General features: G+C 48.4%; 1 long non-coding RNA gene across 2 annotated transcripts; it reads right to left on the reverse strand.

Moving 5' to 3' along the window:
• Window positions 1–641: 641 nt before the first annotated feature.
• LOC133339538 (uncharacterized) lies at window positions 642–7,521 on the reverse strand. Of its 2 annotated transcripts, none has more exons than XR_009754743.1 (3): window positions 7,401–7,521; window positions 2,419–2,601; window positions 642–674 (listed from the first exon to the last, which is right to left on the reverse strand). It is a non-coding gene; the product is annotated as an uncharacterized LOC133339538 (long non-coding RNA). The 2 variants fall into 2 exon arrangements; XR_009754742.1 differs by having other exon boundaries at window positions 2,419–2,598; window positions 7,401–7,503.
• Window positions 7,522–10,358: the final 2,837 nt, after the last annotated feature.

Consider the following 10,358-nt stretch of genomic DNA (forward strand, 5'->3'; position numbering starts at 1 on the left):
TCATCTACCCGCTCATGTACCCACTCACTCACTCAACTACTCACCTACCCACCCACTCATCTACCTACCCACCCACCCACTCACTCACCTACCCTCCCACTCATCTACCCACTCACTCACTCACCTACCCACCCACTCACTCATTTACCCACTCACTCATCTACCCACTAATTCATCAACCCACTCACTCTCCTCCACGCTAAGCTGCAACGCACACACACACAGACACAAAGGTCCCCCGTGTAGCCTCCACAGCCACTCACTCATCTACCCATTCACTCACTCAGCTACTCACCCACTCACTCACTCAGCTACTCACTCACTCATCTCCTCACTCATGTATTCACTCACTCACTCATCTACCCAGCAACTCGCTCGCTCACTCACTCACCTACTCACTCACGCATCTACTCACCCACTCACTCATCTACCCACCCACTCACTCATCTACTCACCACTCACTCGCTCGCTCACCCACTCATCTCCCCATTCATCTACCCACTCATCTAACCACTCACTCATCTACTCACTCATTCACTCACTCATCTACTCACTCATCTACTCACTCATTCACTCACTCATCTACTCACTCATTCACTCACTCATCTACTCACTCATTCACTCACTCATCTACTCACCCACTCACCCACTCACTCACTCTCCTCCACGCTGAGCTGCAACGCACAAAGGTCCCCCGTGTAGCCTCCACAGCCACTCACTAGTCTACCCACTGACTCACTCACCTACTCACTCATCTACTCACTCACTCATCTACTCACCTACTCACTCATCTACTCACTCACTCACCTACCCACTCCTCTACCCACCCACCCACCCACTCACTCTCCTCCATGCTGAGCTGCAATGCAATTCTACACCAATCCACCCACTCACCCACCCACGTATCCACCCACTCACTCACTCACCCACTCATCTACTCAATCACTACCCACCCACTCACACATCTACTCACTAATTCATCAACCCACTCACTCATCTACTCAATCATTCACCCAGTCACTCATCCACCCACCCACTCACTCATCTACCCACCGACTCACTCATCTACTCACCCACCCACTCACACATCTACTCACCCACTCACTCATCTACTAACTCACCCATCTACTCACCCACTCACTCATCTACTCACCCACTAACTCACTCATCTACTCACCCACTAACTCACTCATCTACTAACTCACTCATCTACTCACCCACTAACTCACTCATCTACTCACCACTCACTCATCTACTAACTCACTCATCTACTCACCCACTCACTCATCTACTCACCCACTAACTCACTCATCTACTCACCCAATCACTCATCCACCCACCCACTCACACATCTGGTGGTGGACAATCTGTGTGGTGGTGGACAATCTTTGGTGTCGGTGATGGTGATGGTGGTGGTGATGGTGGTGATGGTGATGATGGTGATGATGATGGTGATGGTGGTGATGGTGATGATGGTGATGATGATGGTGGTGGTGGTGATGGTGATGATGGTGGTGGTGATGGTGATGATGGTGATGATGATGGTGATGGTGGTGATGATGATGGTGGTGGTGGTGATGGTGGTGGTGATGGTGGTGATGATGATGGTGGTGGTGATGGTGATGGTGGTGATGATGATGGTGGTGGTGGTGATGGTGGTGATGATGATGGTGATGATGGTGGTGATGGTGGTGATGGTGGTGATGATGGTGATGGTGGTGATGGTGGTGGTGATGATGGTGGTGATGGTGGTGATGATGGTGATGGTGGTGATGATGGTGATGGTGGTGATGGTGGTGGTGATGATGGTGGTGATGGTGATGATGGTGGTGGTGATGATGGTGGTGATGGTGGTGATGATGGTGATGGTGGTGATGGTGGTGGTGATGATGGTGGTGATGGTGATGATGGTGGTGGTGATGATGGTGGTGATGGTGGTGATGATGGTGATGATGGTGGTGATGGTGGTGATGGTGGTGATGTGATGATGGTGGTGATGGTGATGATGGTGATGATGGTGATGGTGATGATGGTGGTGATGGTGGTGATGGTGGTGATGGTGGTGATGATGATGGTGGTGATGATGGTGATGGTGGTGATGATGGTGGTGATGGTGGTGGTGATGATGGTGGTGATGGTGGTGATGATGGTGATGATGGTGGTGATGATGATGGTGATGGTGGTGGTGGTGATGATGGTGGTGGTGGTGGTGGTGATGATGGTGGTGGTGATGGTGGTGGTGGTGGAGCTGGTGGTGGTGATGATGGTGGTGGTGGAGCTGGTGGTGGTGATGATGGTGGTGGTGATGATGGTGGTGATGGTGGTGATGGTGGTGATGGTGGAGCTGGTGGTGGAGCTGGAGGTGGAGCTGGTGGTGGAGCTGGAGGTGGAGCTGGTGGTGGAGCTGGAGGTGGACACCTCTCGTAGCTCCGTAGCCACGTAGTGCTGCAGGTCCTTGGCTGCCCGTGCCCTCGAGTCCTCGCTGCGACTACGCAGGCCCTGCATGAACTGCTGCATCATGGCCGACGTTCCTGACATGGTGGTGGGTTGGTGGTGGTGGGGGGGGTTGGTGGTGGTGGTGGGTGGTGGCCCCCGCGCCTGCTGGGCACACGTGGGTGGTGGGCGGGTGAGTGGGGTGGGCAGTGGGTGGGTGGGTGAGTGGGGTGGTGGGTGGGTCAGTGGGGTGGACAAGTGGGTGGGTGAGTGGGGTGGTGGGTGGATGAGTGGGGTGGTGGGTGGGTGAGTGGGGTGGTGGGTGGACGAGTGGGTGGGGTGGTGGGTGGGTGGGTGAGTAGGGTGGGGTGGGTGGGTGGGTGGGTGGAGTAGGCAGAGGGGTGAAGGGTGGGTGGTGGGTGAGTGGCGAGGTGAGTGGGTGGTGTGGTGGTGGTGGTGTAGATTGTGGTGGTATAAATGTTTTTGGTGGTAGTGGTATGAATGGTGGTGGTGATAGTGGTGGCGGTGGGTGGTAGCGGTGATAGTGGTGGCAGTGATGATAGTGGTGGTGGTAGTGTTGGTGGTTGTTATGATGGTGATAATATTGGTGGTGATAGTGGTAAGAGTTGTGATGATAGTGGTTGGAATTATGATGATGTTGATAATAGTGGTGGTGATCGTGGTAATGGTGGTGATGGTGATGTTGGGTGTGGTTGTGGTGACGATGATGGTGATGTTGGAGAGGAAATGTAGGCGGTGTTTGCGATGAAGGTGGTGATGGGTGTGATTGTGGTGACGATAATGGCAAAACATCACAAACAACAACAAAATCAACAAATCAGACATGCCAACAATTACACAACGGTATTATGGACAGTCTTCAACATATCTCCACGCATCTCTGTGTCTCTAATGTATCTCCCCGTGTATATACGCGCATCTCAGCATCCCCTAAGTATCTCGGAGACTGTGCATCTCCTCGCCGCGTATTAAATGCACCCCCCCCCCCCACCACCACCACAAGCACGGAATCATAATCTTGTGTTCAGACCGCAGGGGGAGGGAATCCGGTGAGCTACGGAAGCTCTCCGTATTATCGCAGATCCTCCAGCGATGGGCACGGGGGGTGAGAAGGTTTCCAGCAACGACAAACGCACGGTGCAGACACAAACACGCGATGGGAGCGCAAAACAGAGCCAAAGTGTACTAATAGGGGTTTTTCCCCTTTTTTTCTGGCAACAAAACTGACACCTTTTTACAAGGAATCATGTTTACATTAACCACTATACTTGAAGTCAAATGCAAACAAAAAACACAACTCTGATATGATAATTGTTTTTTTACCCTTCTATCTGGCAACAAAACTGACACCTTTTTACAAGGAGTCATGTTTGCATAGACCACAATACCTGCGGTCATAATGCAAACAAAAAACACACAACTCTGATAATGTATGCACTGTCCTTGAAATTGATTGGTCCACACCCGAGACAGCTTTCCTTAGAGCCTAGTCTCACATGGGTTGGACCAGATGATGTCAAAAGGCGCACAACTCAAAGACAATGCACCATCAGAGTATGAGAGCTCGGGGTGAAGCATTTACACCATTGGAACCTCATTTGCCAGTAAAAAATATAATAATTGGTTTTTTACCCTTCTATCTGGCAACAAAACTGACACCTTTTTACAAGGAGTCATGTTTGCATAGACCACAATACCTGCAGTCATAATACAAACAAAAGACATAACTCTGATAATGTGCACTGTCCTTGAAGTTGATTGGTCCACACCCGAGACAGCTTTCCTTAGAGCCTAGTCTCACATGGGTTGGACCAGATGACGCCAAAAGGCGCACAACTCAAAGACAATGCACCATCAGAGTATGAGAGCTCGGGGTGAAGCATTTACACCATTGGAACCTCATTTGCCAGTAAAAAATATGATAATTGTTTTTTTACCCTTCTATCTGGCAACAAAACTGACACCTTTTGCAAGGAATCATGCTTACATTAACCACAATACTTGCAGTCAAATGCAAACAAAAAACAAAACTCTGATAATTTATGCACTGTCCTTGAAGCTGATTGGTCCACACCAGAGACAGCTTTCTTTAGAGCCTAGTCTCATATTGGTGTTCGACCAGATGACGCCAAAAGGCGCGCAGTTCAAAGACAACGCACCATCAGAGTATGAGAGCTCGGGGTGAGCAGCTACATCATGGGACGTCCTTTGCCAGTATATTTTAGTACTGGCAAAGGAGGTTCCATGATGACAGAGCCAAAGTGTTAGCAAGTCACTAACTGGAACCAATTGACACGTTAATTGATAAGACAAGTCCGATATTTGATGCTCGGGCAAAGGCAGCAAAAATCAACAATACAATCGTAGGCCAAACTAAATTGTGTTTTTCATTTCACCAGCTAATGCCCCACTGCGCTACAGTGTATCTCTCTTTGTCACAAGCGACCTGGTCATCTCAAACCAGAGGTCGCAAACGGGTTTTGATTCCTTACCCGTACCCGTACCCGGCCGCACCAGGGTCGCAAACGGGTACCCGTACCGGTACCCTACCCGTACCCGGCCGGGTACGGGTAGGGTACGGGTATGGGTAGGGTACGGGTATCGGGTACCCGATTGCGACCTCTGGGATGAAGCCATGTTGCAGGCGCGGGTGGGTTGATTCTAGGAACTTGAATTGTGAGAAGAGACAAGACGTTGGGAAATGAGTGACAAACAGTGACTCACCAGTGACTCACGGCCTACCCGTACCCGTGCACAGGGTCGCAAACGGCTACCCGTACCCGTACCCGGCCGTGTACGGGTAGCCGGGTATCGGGTAGGGTACGGGTATCGGGTACCCGGTTGCAACCTCTGTCTCAAACTAAACTAGCTAGCAAAATGTATATTTGGAGTTTGCTTGTGACAAGATGCTAACTACCTCGCCTGGTACACAGGAGGTCGTGGGTTCCATCCCGACCCTGACGATGCCTGCTGCTGTTGTATATTTGGAGTTTGCGTGCCTCTCTCCCCGTGGTGGTCACTGCATGGATTTATTTTTTCCCAGGTCCTCCGGTTTTCCCTCGAACATTTAGAAACATGCACTGAGGTTGTTTGGAGTGGGTGGGCGAGTGGGGTGAGTGGGTGAGTGGGTGGATGGGTGAGTGGGTGAGTGGGTGAGTGAGTGGGTTGGTGGGTGAGTGGGTTGGCGGGTGAGTGGGTTGGTGGGTGAGTGAGTGGATGGGTGAGTGAGCGGGTGAATGAGTGGGTTGGTGGGTGAGTGAGTGGGTGGGTGAGTGGGTTAGTGGGTGAGTGAGTGAGTGGGTTGGTGGGTGAGTGGGTGAGCAGGTGAGCGGGTGAGCGAGTGAATGGGTGAGTGAGTTGGTGGGTGAGTGAGTGAGTTGGTGGGTGAGTGGGTTGGTGGGTGAGTAAGTGAGTGAGTGGGTTGGTGGGTGAGTGGGTTGGTGGGTGAGTGAGTGGATGGGTGAGTGAGCGGGTGAATGAGTGGGTTGGTGGGTGAGTGAGTGGGTGGGTGAGTGGGTTAGTGGGTGAGTGAGTGAGTGGGTTGGTGGGTGAGTGGGTGGGTGAGTGGGTGAGTGGGTGAGTGAGTGGGTGGGTGGGTGAGTGAGTGGGTTGGTGGGTGAGTGAGTGGGTTGGTGGGTGAGTGGGTTGGTGGGTGAGTGAGTGGGTTGGTGGGTGAGTGGGTGGTTTGTGGGTGAGTGAGTGGGTGAGTGAGTGAGTGGGTTGGTGGGTGAGTGAGTGGGTTGGTGGGTGAGTGGGTGGGTTGGTGGGTGAGTGAGTGAGTGGGTGGTGGGTGAGTGGGTTGGTGGGTGAGTGGGTGAGTGAGTGGGTGGGTTGGTGGGTGAGTGAGTGGGTTGGTGGGTGAGTGGGTTTGGTGGGTGAGTGAGTGGGTTGGTGGGTGAGTGAGTGGGTTGGTGAGTGAGGTGGTGGTGAGTGAGTGGGTTGGTGGAGTGAGTGAGTGGTTGGTGAGTGAGTGGGTTGGTGAGTGAGTGAGTGGGTTGGTGGGTGAGTGAGTGGGTTGGTGGGTGAGTGAGTGGGTTGGTGGGTGAGTGAGTGGGTTGGTGGGTGAGTGAGTGAGTTGGTGGGTGAGTGAGTGGGTTGGTGAGTGAGTGGGTTGGTGGGTGAGTGAGTGGGTTGGTGGGTGAGTGGGTGGGTTGGTGGGTGAGTGAGTGAGTGGGTTGGCGGGTGAGTGAGTGGGTTGGCGGGTGAGTGAGTGGGTTGGTGAGTGAGTGAGTGGGTTGGTGGGTGAGTATGAATACGTGAATGCATCTGTGCGTGTGTTTACGGTGTTTGTCGTCAAGTTCTGACCGTGTGCCCCTACTGGACACCTGGTGAACGAAGAGCTTCATAGCTCATCGGATTCCGCCTGCAGTAACAAATATTATGATTTCGATTCCTGTACAGCGGGCGAGGAAATTAACATCTCCTCGCAAATCGTGGTCACCACACGAAGATAAAACAACATTAGCATTGAACCATCAATGTAGCAGCAGCAGCACAGCCTACAGGGATCCCCTATTAGATGCCAACTGCTTACAGATCTCTCGTACCAGGCTACGTGCATCTCTCTCTCTCAGTAAAACGCTGAGGTAAATTTTTTAAATATTTCTTTAAATATTTCTTTAAATCTTACATCAACTTGAATTTGGCACGACAGCGGGTATTGCGTCGAGATAAACACAATTTCCGTAACTCTGCCGTGTAAAGGGTTATAATCTTAATTTTAAGGACCTCCACCGGGCCGCACCGAAGCCTACGGCCTTGCCTAGTTGCCCCGGCCGACGCGAGCCGCGCCTCGGCCGGCAGAAGCCTGTAGGCCGGACCCCCCCCCCCCCCCCCCCCGCTCCTTCACGGGAAATTTTTTAATATTTTTCTTATTTTTCTCTAACCGGCGCGCATTTGTGTGTTGAAGCTTCGCAACTCTCGTGCATCGCGATTATTTATTTTACCTTCAGTTCAGCTCGAGAGAGAGAGACGGGGGGGCCGAGAGAAAAGTTGCCAAAGTCGTCGAAGCGCTCAGCAAGTCCGCGCCGATTTCATCTTTTTAGAACAATCAGCTGACAACCCGCGGGAACCGGATCCCTATCTTCTAACATGGGCCCATGTTAGGAGATAGGGAACCGGTTCCCATAGAAAGTCTATGGAGCCATGTTAAAATATACGGAACCGGTTCCCTATCTACTAACATGGGCCCATGTTAGGAGATAGGGAACCGGTTCCCATTAGAAGTCTATGGGGCAATGTTAAAAGATACGGAACCGGTTCCCTATCTACTAACATGGGCCCATGTTAAGAGATAGGGAACCGGTTCCCATAGAAAGTCTATGGGGCCATGTTAAAAGATACGGAACCGGTTCCCTATCTACTAACATGGGCCCATGTTAAGCAATATGGAACCGGTTCCCATAGGAAGTCTATGGGCCCATGTTAAAAGATACGGAACCGGTTCCCTATCTCTTAACATGGGCCCATGTTAAGAGATAGGGGACCGGTTCCCATAGAAAGTCAATGGGACAATGTTAAGAGATAGGGAACCGGTTCCCATAGGAAGTCTATGGGGCAATGTTAAGAGATAGGGAACCGGTTCCCATAGAAAGTCTATGGGGCATGTTAAGAGATAGGGAACCGGTTCCCATAGGAAGTCTATGGGGCAATGTTAAGAGATAGGGAACCGGTTCCCATAGGAAGTCAATGGGGCAATGTTAAGAGATAGGGAACCGGTTCCCATAGGAAGTCAATGGGGCAATGTTAATAGATAGGGAACCGGTTCCCATAGGAAGTCTATGGGGCAATGTTAAGAGATTTTACCATAAAAAGTCCATGGGCTAAATATACATGTCCACTACTTCCCTCAACCTCCCTCCCGATCTGGCCATAGTAATGTGGAATTTCCCAGCAGCTGGCTCAGTAGGGCTGTGAAAAAATGACAATCGTTGTCGATGTTGTCAAAACATAAATCTGTGGCAAAACGATCAGCAAAATCTGTAAATACGAGAGGAATCCTGAGTAAAGATTGGAAAAACTCTGGAAATATCAGAGAAATGTGGAGAAGACCTAGAAATCTGGAGGAAAATCTGAGAAATCTGAAAACAATTAGAGAAATCTGGGGCAAAATCGGTTGCTAAATCTGTTGAAATGATGAAAATTTAAGAAATCTGTAAAAAAAATCTGAGAATTCTGGAAATATTCGAAAAATGTGGAGACATTTTGGAGATCTATGGACAAATCGGGAGGAAAATCTGAGAAACCTGTGACATTTGTTGAGAAGTCTGGAAACCAACGACATCTGTAAATATGAGAGAAATATGATAATTGTTTTTTTACCCTTCTATCTGGCAACAAAACTGACACCTTTTTACAAGGAGTCATGTTTGCATAGACCGCAATACCTGCAGTCATAAATACAAACAAAAGACATAACTCTGATAATGTGCACTGTCCTTGAAGTTGATTGGTCCACACCCGAGACAACTTCAAGGACAGTGCACATTATCAGAGTTATGTCTTTTGTTTGTATTTACGACTGCAGGTATTGCGGTCTATGCAAACATGACTCCTTGTAAAAAGGTGTCAGTTTTGTTGCCAGATAGAAGGGTAAAGAACCAATTATCATATTTTTACTGGCAAATGAGTTCCCCATAATGAGAGAAATATGTGGAAAAATCTAAGAAATCTGTGGAAAAATCGGCGAAATTTGTCGTAAAAATCTAAGAAATTAGGAAAATCTGAGAAATGTTTTTCTTAATCGTAGAAGTGTGGAGGGAAATCGGGGAAATCTGAGTCACATCGCTCAGTGAGGCCTTATCTGCTCACATAAAAAGAATACTTTAGTTTGTGATGACCAGTTCGCTTGTGAAAAAGAGCTACACAGCATACAAATATATCAGGTGTGAAATCTACAGCAAGAAAATTTTAAACATTTTCAAAAGAAAAATAATTTTTCAAATTTTTGTGAAATCTATAGCAAGAAAATTTGAAACATTTTCAAAAGAAATTTTTTTTTTCAAATTTTTGTGAAATCTACAGCAAGAGAATTTGAAACATTTCAAAATAAAAAATGTTTTTCAAAATTTTGTGAAATCTACAGCAAGAAAATTTGAAACATTTTCAAAAGAAAAATTAGTTTTCAAATTTTTGTTAAATCTACAGCAAGAAAATTTGAAACATTTTCAAAAGAAAAATAACTTTACAAATTTTCTTGCTGTGGATTTCACACCTGATGATGATGATGATTGCTTGTGTTGCAGTCGAAACGTCGTGATAATTTTATCGTTTTATATTTTAATTATTTTATTGCTTCCCTTCTACGTGACTTTACCGAAAGAACCAACAATAGGAATCCCTACAGTCTCGAAAGCTTTAAATCTAAATATATTTTAGTTTGTGATGACCAGGTTATGTCTGAATAAACTTCTTTAAAACATTTCTTTTTTTAAACAACTCTTTTATTCACAACTTCGTTGAACTCACTGTCGAGAAGTACATCAATGATGTGGTGCCTGTTCCCACATGAACGCTTACTTGAAGTAATTGGTTATTTTTAAATCCTTTGTATTAAGCTCGCTTGCTTGTGTAATGTAGGAATTTGGGCGGGAGACGACTTGACGGGTCATATTCTATTATTTAATTTAATTTATTATTTTATCTTCAGACGTGACTTAACCGAAAGAACCAAATTATAATGACTTGACGGGTAGCACACTTTTATTAACACCAATTTCATCAACACGTGTGGCCAACTGTAGCCTACGCTACACGGTTCCCCCGGCTACACACACACGGGCTCTCCCGCCCCGTAGCTTCCAGGGAACCCACCCCGGCTGGGTCTGGGTCCTGACCACTGGGTCCCACAGCCTCGCCCTCACAAGGACGTCAGGCCCCGGGTCCCACAGCCTCGCCTCTGAGCC

The sequence above is a fragment of the Lethenteron reissneri genome, unplaced genomic scaffold (assembly GCF_015708825.2).
Source record: "Lethenteron reissneri isolate LAM-NWPU_2019-01 unplaced genomic scaffold, ASM1570882v1 scaffold_1873, whole genome shotgun sequence".
NCBI classification, from domain to species: domain Eukaryota; kingdom Metazoa; phylum Chordata; class Hyperoartia; order Petromyzontiformes; family Petromyzontidae; genus Lethenteron; species Lethenteron reissneri.